General features: G+C 40.5%; 1 protein-coding gene across 2 annotated transcripts in view; it reads left to right on the top strand.

Annotated features, from left to right (window-relative positions):
- Positions 1–733: 733 nt before the first annotated feature.
- LOC110455820 overlaps positions 734–10,428 on the top strand; it is a 44,879-nt gene continuing 35,184 nt past the window's right edge. For both annotated transcript variants that reach the window (XM_021506204.1, XM_021506205.1), the window contains exon 1: positions 734–1,196. The gene's annotated coding sequence lies outside the window, so the exon portion shown is untranslated. The remainder of the gene's footprint in view (positions 1,197–10,428) is intronic.

Here is a 10,428-nt window from a genome sequence, read left to right as displayed (position 1 = left end):
TGGATGATACTACACATTAGCAATGTAGCCCTCCAATCTTAAGGAAAGAACAGCATTTCATTGCAGCCTGACCAAACATAATTGATAGTACCACATGCAAATGAAGCGTGCCAACACCTTGCCGATAGTACCTCATATCAATGAGTTTTTGAAAACCTTACTGCTAGTATCACATACGAATAAAGTCTGTCTCAGCAACAGTAACAGATATCTATGTACTGGCGTCACCTGTTTTTGATAATGGCGAGCCTGCAAAGCTAGGACTAGTCGCACTGTATTAAGTGTTGGAGAGCCCGTATGTGCTTGCAAGTGAATCAATTTGTTTTGATAGCTCTTCAATAACATCGAGTATGCTATACTGAAAGGAATGCCCGTTGAGAAATTAAGCATTGTCGTTGAGTTATGGCGAGTAAATTGAGTAACCCTTGATGTCGAAATGTATTGCTGTCTTCGCTGACACTCGGGAACAGTTCTATAAGACTTGGAATAATAATATTTTGTCAACAGTTGAAAGTGTTCTTGCAAATGAATGAGATGCTGTCGTAAAGAGAAGGACTACCATTACATTGACATATGTGTAAGAAGCATTGGAGTTGGTTTACTGTAACGGTATATGTGAAGAACTGACGGTACACCACTGTCGGGCTCGCCCAAGACACGCTATAATTTGCCTTAGATACAGGAGGGTTTGCCTACGACAGTGTATACACAGAGACTATCGATCGCCAGCTCGGCGGAGCAGTTGATAGTGCGGCTAGAAACAGCGAGGCTGGCGGTTACTTGCCTTTCTGGTATGGGATTCCTAGGTCGAAATTCTGTGATTAGTTCAACCCAACACGTGTGAAATACAGTTAATTTTATATAAACGGATGTGCTATGTGATAATAACCGTAATCTGTTAGCAGTCTGATGACCTCCACCAACACCACGTGAAAAGGAAAATTCGCCTCCCGAGTATTTGGCTAGGAGATGCTCGACCTTCCCACCATAGCCTCCGCGTGAACATCGCTACATCAAACTCGCTAACTCCCAGGATGCTTCAAATTATTCACATTCAGGATTGCAACCGAAACTTTTGATCATGTTTTCCCATTATTCGTTAAATTTCGATATGTTATGTTGCAAATAAATTATAGGTAGCATATCTTTAGGCGGATACATAATTTCGACCGCCAAACACAACAACGAAGCATTGGGTAAGATACATTTATTCAATTTACTTTTTCGATACCGTACTACTACTTCGATATGTTGATATGAAATATCAATGAGTACTGTGATGTGTGTAGTGTGATACTGTGCTGTGATGTAAGTGGGTAGTGTGATACTGTTCCGTGATGTCAGTGTGTAGTGTGATAATGTTCCGTGATGCAAGTGTGTATTGTGATACTGTACTGTGATATAAGTGTGTAGTGTGCTAAGTACTGTGATGTAAGTGTGCAGTGTGATACTGTACTGTGGTGTGTGTAGAGTGATACTGTTCCGTGATGTATGTAGGGTGATACTGTACTGGGATGTGTGTAGTGTGATACTTTACTGTGATGTGTGTAGTGGGAAACTGTTCCGTGATGTATGTAGTGTGATACTGTGCTGTGATGTAAGTGTGTAGTTTGATTCTGTACTGTGATGTAAGTGTGGAGTGTGATACTGTGATGTGATGTATGTAGTGTGATTCTGTTGTGTTGTGTGTGTAGTGTTATTCTGTTCTGTGATGTGTAGTGTGATACTGTGCTGTGATATAAGTGTGTAGTTTGATACTGGTCCGTGATGTATGTAGTGTGATTCTGTTGTGTTGTGTGTGTAGTGTTATTCTGTTCTGTGATGTGTAGTGTGATACTGTGCTGTGATATAAGTGTGTAGTATTATATTGTACTGTGATGTGTGTAGTGAGATACTGTACTGTGATGTACGTATGTAGTGTGATACTGTGCTGTGGTGTGTGTAGTGTGATACTCCCCCGTGATGTGTGTAGTGTGATTCTGTTCTGTGATGTGTAGTGTGATACTGTAGTATGATACTGTACTGTGATGAGTGTAGTGTGATACCGTACTGTGATGTGTGTAGTGCGATACTGTACTGTGCTGTAAGTGTGTAGTGTGATAGTGTGCTGTGATGTATGTAGTGTGATACTGGGCTGTGATGTAAGTGTGTAGTTCGATACTGTACTGTGATGTGTGAAGTGTGATACTGTTCCGTGATATAAGTGTGTAGTGTGCTAAGTACTGTGATGTAAGTGTGCGGTATGATACTGTTCTGTGATGTAAGTGTGTAGTTTGATTCTGTACTGTGATGTAAGTGTGTAGCGTGATACTGTACTGTGATGAGTGTAGTGTGATACTATACTGTGATGTGTGTAGTGAGATACTGTACTGTGATGTATGTAGTGTGATTCTGTTGTGTTGTGTGTGTAGTGTTATTCTGTTCTGTGATGTGTAGTGTGATACTGTATTGTGATGTGTGGAGTGTGAAACTGTACTGTGATGTGTGTTGTGTGATACTGTGATGTGATGTATGTAGTGTGATTCTGTTGTGTTGTGTGTGTAGTGTTATTCTGTTCTGTGATGTGTGTATTGTGATACTGTACTGTGGTGTGTGTAGAGTGATACTGTACTGTGATGGAAGTATGTAGTGTGATACTGTGCTGTGATGTAAGTGGGTAGGGCGATACTGTACTGTGATGTGGGTAGTGTGATACTGTTCCGTGACGTAAGTGTGTAGTGTGATAGTGTACTGTGATGTGTGTAGGGTGATACTGTACTGTGATGAGTGTAGTGTGATACTGTACGGTGATGTGTGTAGTGTGAGACTGTGCTGTGATGTAAGTGGGTAGGGCGATACTGTACTGTGATGTAAGGATGTAGTGTGATACTGTACTGCGATGTGTGTAGTGTGATACTCCCCCGTGATGTGTGTAGTGTGATCTGTTCCGTGATGTCAGTGTGTAGTGTGATAATGTACTGTGATGTGTGTAGTAGGTGTGTAGTGTGATAATGTTCCGTCATGCAAGTGTGTAGTCTGATCCTGTTCCGTGATGTAAGTGTGTAGTGCGATACTGAACTGTGATGTAAGTGTGTAGTGTGATGCTGTACTGTGATGTGTGTAATGTGATACTGTACTGTGATGAGTGTAGTGTGATACCGTACTGTGATGTGTGTAGTTTGATACTGTACTGTGATGTGGGTAGTGTGATACTGTACTGAGTTGTGCGTAGTGTGATACTGTACTATGATGTAAGTGTGTAGTGTAATACTGTACTGTGATGTGTGAAGTGTGATACTGTTCCGTGATGTATGTAGTGTGATTCTGTTGTGTTGTGTGTGTAGTGTTATTCTGTTCTGTGATGTGTAGTGTGATACTGTATTGTGATGTGTGGAGTGTGAAACTGTACTGTGATGTGTGTTGTGTGATACTGTGATGAGATGTATGTAGTGTGATACTGGGCTGTGATGTAAGTGTGTAGTTTGATTCTGTTCCGTGATGTAAGTATGTAGTGTGACACTGTACTGTGATGTGTGTTGTGTGAAACTGTTCCGTGACGTAGGTGTGTAGTGTGATAATGTGTGATATAAGTGTGTAGTGTGATACGGTACTGTGATGAAAGTATATAGTGTGATACTGTACTGTGACGTAAGTGTGTAGTGTGATAGTGTGCTGTGATGTATGTAGTGTGATTCTGTTGTGTTGTGTGTGTAGTGTTATTCTGTTCTGTGATGTGTAGTGTGATACTGTGCTGTGGTGTGTGTAGTGTGATACTGAACTGTGATGTGTGTAGTGTTATACTGTACTGTGATGTGTGAAGTGTGATACTGTTCCGTGATATAAGTGTGTAGTGTGATACTGGACTGTGATGTGTGTAGTGAGATACTGTACTGTGATGTAGGTATTTAGTTTGATACTGTACTGTGATGGAAGTATGTAGTGTGATACTGTTCTGTGATGTAAGTGTGTAGAGTGATACTGTTCCGTGATGTCAGTGTGTAGTGTGATACTGTACGGTGATGTGTGTAGTGTGATCCTGTTCTGTGATGTGTGTAGTGTGATACTGTACTGTGATATAAGTGTGTAGTATGATATTGTACTGTGATGTGTGTAGTGTGAAACTGTTCCGTGATGTAGGTGTGTAGTGTGATAATGTTCCGTGATGCAAGTGTGTAGTGTGATACTGTTCCGTGATGTAAGTGTGTAGTGTGATACTGTACTGTGATGTGTGTAGTGTGATAATGTACTGTGATATGTGTAGTGTGAAACTGTTCCGTGATGTAAGTGTGTAGTGTGATACTGTTCCGTGATATAAGTGTGTAGTGTGATACTGTACTGTGATGTGTGTAGTGTGATACTGTACTGTGGTGTGTGTAGTGTGATACTGTACTGTGGTGTGTGTAGTGTGATACGGTACTGTGATGGAAGTATGTAGTGTCATACTATACTGTGATGTAAGTATGTAGTGTCATACTATACTGTGATGTAAGTGTGTAGTGCGATACTGTACTGTGATGTAAGTGTGTAGTGTGATACTGTACTGTGATGTAAGTGTGTAGTGTGATACTGTTCCGTGATGTAAGTGTGTAGTGTGATACTGTGATGTAAGTGTGGAGTGTGATACTGTACTGCGATGTGTGTAGTGTGGTACTGTTCCGTGATGTAAGTCTGTAGTGTGATACTGTTCCGTGATGTAAGTGCGTAGTGTGATACTGTACTGTGATGTAAATATGTAGTGTGATACTGTACTGTGATGTAAATGTGTAGTGTGATACTGTACTGCGATGTGTGTAGTGTGGTACTGTTCCGTGATGTAAGTCTGTAGTGGGATACTGTTCCGTGATGTAAGTGTGTAGTGTGATACTGTTCCGTGATGTCAGGGTGTAGTGTGATACTGTTCCGTGATGTCAGGGTGTAGTGTGATACTGTTCCGTGATGTCAGGGTGTAGTGTGATACTGTTCCGTGATGTCAGGGTGTAGTGTGATACTGTTCCGTGATGTAAGTCTGTAGTGTGATACTGTTCTGTGATGTATGTAGTGTGATACTGTACTGTGATGTGTGTAGTGGGATACTGTACTGTGGGGTGTGTAGTGTGATACTGTTCCGTGATGTCAGGGTGTAGTGTGATACTGTACTATGATGTAAGTGTGTAGTGTGATACTGTGATGTAAGGGTGTAGTTTGATACTGTACTGTGATGTAAGTATGTAGTGTGATACTGTACTGTGATGTGTGGAGTGTGATACTCTACTGTGATGTAAGTATGTAGTGTGATAATGTACTGTGATGTGTGTAGTGTGATACTGTACTAGTGTGATAATGTTCCGTGATGTAAGTGTGTAGTGTGATACTGTCCTGTGATGTAAGTGTGTAGTGTGATACTGTGATGTAAGTGTGGAGTGTGATACTGTACTGCGATGTGTGTAGTGTGATACTGTTCCGTGATGTCAGGGTGTAGTGTGATACTGTTCCGTGATGTCAGGGTGTAGTGTGATACTGTTCCGTGATGTCAGGGTGTAGTGTGATACTGTACTATGATGTAAGTGTGTAGTGTGATACTGTACTGCGATGTGTGTAGTGTGATACTGTTCCGTGATGTAAGTCTGTAGTGTGATACTGTTCCGTGATGTAAGTGTGTAGTATGATTCTGTTCCGTGATGTAAGTATGTAGTGTGATACTGTACTGTGATGTTAGTAGTGTGATACTGTACTGTGATATAAGTATATAGTGTGATACTGTACTGTGATGTAAGTGTGTAGTGTGATAGTGTACTGTGATGTAAGTTTGGAGTGTGATACTGTTCCGTGATGTAAGTGTGTAGTGTGATACTGTACTGTGATGTGTGTAGTGTGATACGGTACTGTGATGTAAGTATATAGTGTGATACTGTACTGTGATGTAAGTATGCAGTGTGATACTGTTCGGTGATGTAGGTGTGTAATGTGGTACTTTTCCGTGATGTAGGTGTGTAGTGTGGTACTGTTCGGTGATGTAGGTGTGTAATGTGGTACTTTTCCGTGATGTAGGTGTGTAGTGTGATACTGTACTGTGGTGTGTGTAGTGTGATACTGTACTGCGATGTGTGTAGTGTGATACTGTTCCGTGATGTAAGTGTGTAGTGTGATACTGTACTGTGATGTAAGTGTGTAGTGTGATACTGTACTGTGATGTAAGTGTACGGTATGATAATGTACTGTGATGAAAGTGTGTAGTGTGATACGGTACTGTGATGTAAGTGTCGAATATGATACTGTGATGTGGTGTTAGTGTGTATTGTGATACGGTACTGTGATTTAAGTGTGTCGTGTGATACTGTACTGTGATGTAAGTCTACGGTATGATACTGTTCTGTGATTTCAGTGTGTCGTGTGATACTGTACTGTGATGTGTGTAGTGTGATACTGTACTGTGATGTAAGTATGTAGTGTAATACTGTTCTGTGATGTGTGTTGTGGGATACTGTACTGTTGTGTGTGTAGTGTGATACTGTATTGTGGTGTGTGTAGTGTGATACTGTATTGTGGTGTGTGTAGTGTGATACGGTACTGTGATGTAAGTGGACAGTGTGATACTGTGATGGGATGTAAGTGTGTAGTGTGATGCTGTTCCGTGATGTCAGTGTGTAGTGGGATAATGTTCCGTGATGTAAGTGTGTAGTGTGATACTTTTCCTTGATATAAGTGTTTAGTGTGATACTGTACTGTGAGGTAAGTATGTAGTGTAATACTGTTCTGTGATGGGTGTTGTGTGATACTGTACTGTGATGTTTGTAGTGTGATACTGTACTGTGTAGTGTGATACTGTACTGTTATGTAAGTGTGTAGTGTGATATTGTTCCGTGATGTAAGTGTGTAGTGTAATACTGTACTGTGATGTGTGTAGGGATGTGTGTAGTGTGATACTGTATTGTGATGTGTGTAGTGTGATAATGTACTGTGATGTGTGTAGTGTATGTAAGTATGCAGTGTGATACTGTTCCGTGATATAAGTGGGTAGTGTGATACTGTACTGTGAGGTAAGTATGTAGTGTAATACTGTTCTGTGATGGGTGTTGTGTGATACTGTACTGTTGTGTGTGTAGTGTGATACTGTTCGGGGATGTAGGTGTGTAGTGTGGTACTTTTCCGTGATGTAGGTGTGTAGTGTGGTACTTTTCCGTGATGTAGTTGTGTAGTGTGCTACTGATCCGTGATGTAGGTGTGTAGGGGGATACTGTACTGTGATGTAAGTGTGTAGTTTGATACTGTGCAGTTATGTGTGTAGTGTGATACTGTACCGTGATGTCAGGGTGTAGTGTGATACTGTACTATGATGTAAGTGTGTAGTGTGATACTTTTCCTTGATATAAGTGTTTAGTGTGATACTGTACTGTGAGGTAAGTATGTAGTGTAATACTGTACTGTGATGTAAGTGTACGGTCTGATACTGTTCTGTGATGTAAGTATGTAGTGTAGGTGTGTGTAGTGTGATACGGTACTGTGATGTAAGTGGACAGTGTGATACTGTGATGGGATGTAAGTGTGTAGTGTGATGATGTCAGGGTGTAGTGTGATACTGGACAGTGTGTAGTGTGATACTGTTCGGGGATGTAGGTGTGTAGTGTGGTACTTTTCCGTGATGTAGGTGTGTAGGGTGATACTGTACTGTGATGTATGTAGTGTGATACTGTACTGTTGTGTGTGTAGTGTGATACTGTATTGTGATGTGTGTAGTGTGATAATGTACTGTGATGTAAGTGTACGGTATGATACTGTACTGTTATGTTAGTGTGTCGTATGATACTGTACTGTGATGTAAGTCTACTGTATGATACTGTTCTGTGATTTCGGTGTGTCGTGTGATACTGTACTGTGATGTAAGTGTACGGTATGATACTGTACTGTTATGTTAGTGTGTAGTATGATACTGTACTGTGATGTAAGTGCGTAGTGTGATACTGTTCTGTGATGTAAGTGCGTAGTGTGATACTGTTCTGTGATGTAAGTGTGTAGTGTGATACTGTTCTGTGCTGTAAGTGTGTGGTGTGATACTGTACTGTGATGTGTGTAGTGTGATACTGTACTGTGATGTAAGTATGTAGTGTGATACTGTTCTGTGATTAAAGTCTGTAGTGTGATACTGTACTGTGATGTAAGTGTACGGTATGATACTGTTCTGTGATGTAAGTGTGTAGTGTGATACTGTACTGTGATGTAAGTGTACAGTATGATACTGTTCCGTGATGTAGGTGTGTAGTGTGATACTGTTCTGTGATGTAAGTATGTAGTGTGTTACTGTTCTGTGATGTAAGTGTGTAGTGTGATACTGTTCTGTGCTGTAAGTGTGTGGTGTGATACTGTACTGTGATGTGTGTAGTGTGATACTGTACTGTGATGTGTGTAGTGTGATACTGTACTGTGATGTAAGTATGTAGTGTGATAATGTTCTGTGATTAAAGTCTGTAGTGTGATACTGTACTGTGATGTAAGTGTACGGTATGATACTGTTCTGTGATGTAAGTGTGTAGTGTGCTAATGTATTGTGATTTAAGTGTGTAGTGTGATACTGTACTGTGATGTAAGTGTACGGTATGATACTGTTCTGTGATGTAAGTGTGTAGTGTGATTCTGTACTGTGATGTAAGTGTGTAGTGTGATACTGTACTGTGATGTAAGTGTACAGTATGATACTGTTCCGTGATGTAGGTGTGTAGTGTGATACTATTCCGTGATGTAAGTGTGTAATGTGATACTGTTCTGTGATGTAAGTATGCAGTGTGATACTGTTCCGTGATGGAAGTGTGTAGTGTGATACTGTTCTGTGATGTAAGTGTGTAGTGTGATACTGTACTCTGTTGTAGGTGTGTAGTGTGATAATGTACTGTGATGTAAGTGTGTAGTGTGATACTGTACTGTGATGTAATTGTGAAGTGTGATACTGTTCTGTGATGTGTGTAGTGTGATACTGTTCTGTGATGTAAGTGTGTAGTGTGCTAATGTACTGTGATGTTAGTGTACAGTATGATACTGTAATGTGATGTAAGTGTACAGTATGATACTGTACTGTGATGTAGGTGTGTAGTGTGCTAATGGACTGTGATGTAAGTGTGTAGTGTGATACTGTACTGTGATGTAAGTGTACAGTATGATACTGTTCCGTGATGTAGGTGTGTAGTGTGATACTGTTCCGTGATGTAAGTGTGTAATGTGATACTGTTCTGTGATGTAAGTGTGTAGTGTGATACTCTACTGTGATGTAAGTGTACAGTATGATACTGTACTGTGATGTAGGTGTGTAGTGTGCTAATGTACTGTGATGTTAGTTTGTAGTATGATACTGTACTGTGATTTAAGTGTGTCGTGTGATACTGTACTGTGATGTAAGTGTGTAGTGTGATACTGTACTGTGATGTGTGTAGTGTGATACTGTACTGTGATGTGGGTAGTGTGAAACTGTTCCGTGATGTATGTAGTATGATACTGTACTGTGATGTGTGTAGTGTGATACTGTACTGTGATGTGTGTAGTGTGAAACTGTTCCGTGATGTATGTAGTATGATACTGTACTGTGATGTGTGTAGTGTGAAACTGTTCCGTGATGTATGTAGTATGATACTGTACTGTGATGTGTGTAGTGTGAACTGTACTGTGGTGTGTGTAGTGTGATACTGTACTGTGATGTAAGTGTGTAGTGTGATACTGTACTGTGATTTAAGTGTGTAGTGTGATACTGTACTGTGATTTAAGTCTGTAGTGTGATACTGTTCCGTGATGTAAGTGTGTAGTGTGATACTGTTCCGTGATGTAAGTGTGTAGTGTGATAGTGGTCCGTGATGTAAGTGTGTAGTGTAGTACTGTTCCGTGATGTAAGTGTGTAGAGTGCTAATGTACTGTGATTTAAGTGTGTAGTGCGATACTGTACTGTGATTTAAGTCTGTAGTGTAATACTGTTCCGTGATGTAAGTGTGTAGAGTGATACTGTACTGTGATGTAAGTGTATGGTATGATAATGTACTGTGATGAAAGTGTGTAGTGTGATACGGTACTGTGATGAAAGTGTCGAATATGATACTGTGATGTGGTGTTAGTGTGTAGTGTGATACGGTACTGTGATTTAAGTGTGTCGTGTGATACTGTACTGTGATGTAAGTGTGTAGTGTGCTAATGTACTGTGATGTTAGTGTGTAGTATGATACTGTGCTGTGGTGTTAATGTGTGGTGTGATACTGTACTCTGTTGTAGGTGTGTAGTGTGATATTGTGCTGTGGTATAAGTGTGTTGTATGATTCTGTACTGTTCTGTGATGTAAGTATGCAGTGTGATACTGTTCCGTGATGTAAGTATGCAGTGTGATACTGTTCCGTGATGTAAGTATGTAGTGTGGTACTGTTCCGTGATGTAGGTGTGTAGTGTGGTACTATTCCGTGATGTAAGTGTGTAGTGTGGTACTGTTCCTTGATGTAAGTGTGC

This window comes from Mizuhopecten yessoensis, unplaced genomic scaffold, assembly GCF_002113885.1.
Source record: "Mizuhopecten yessoensis strain PY_sf001 unplaced genomic scaffold, ASM211388v2 scaffold8383, whole genome shotgun sequence".
NCBI classification, from domain to species: domain Eukaryota; kingdom Metazoa; phylum Mollusca; class Bivalvia; order Pectinida; family Pectinidae; genus Mizuhopecten; species Mizuhopecten yessoensis.
Note: the sequence above shows the minus strand (reverse complement) of the source record. Positions and strands in the feature narration are given on the sequence as shown.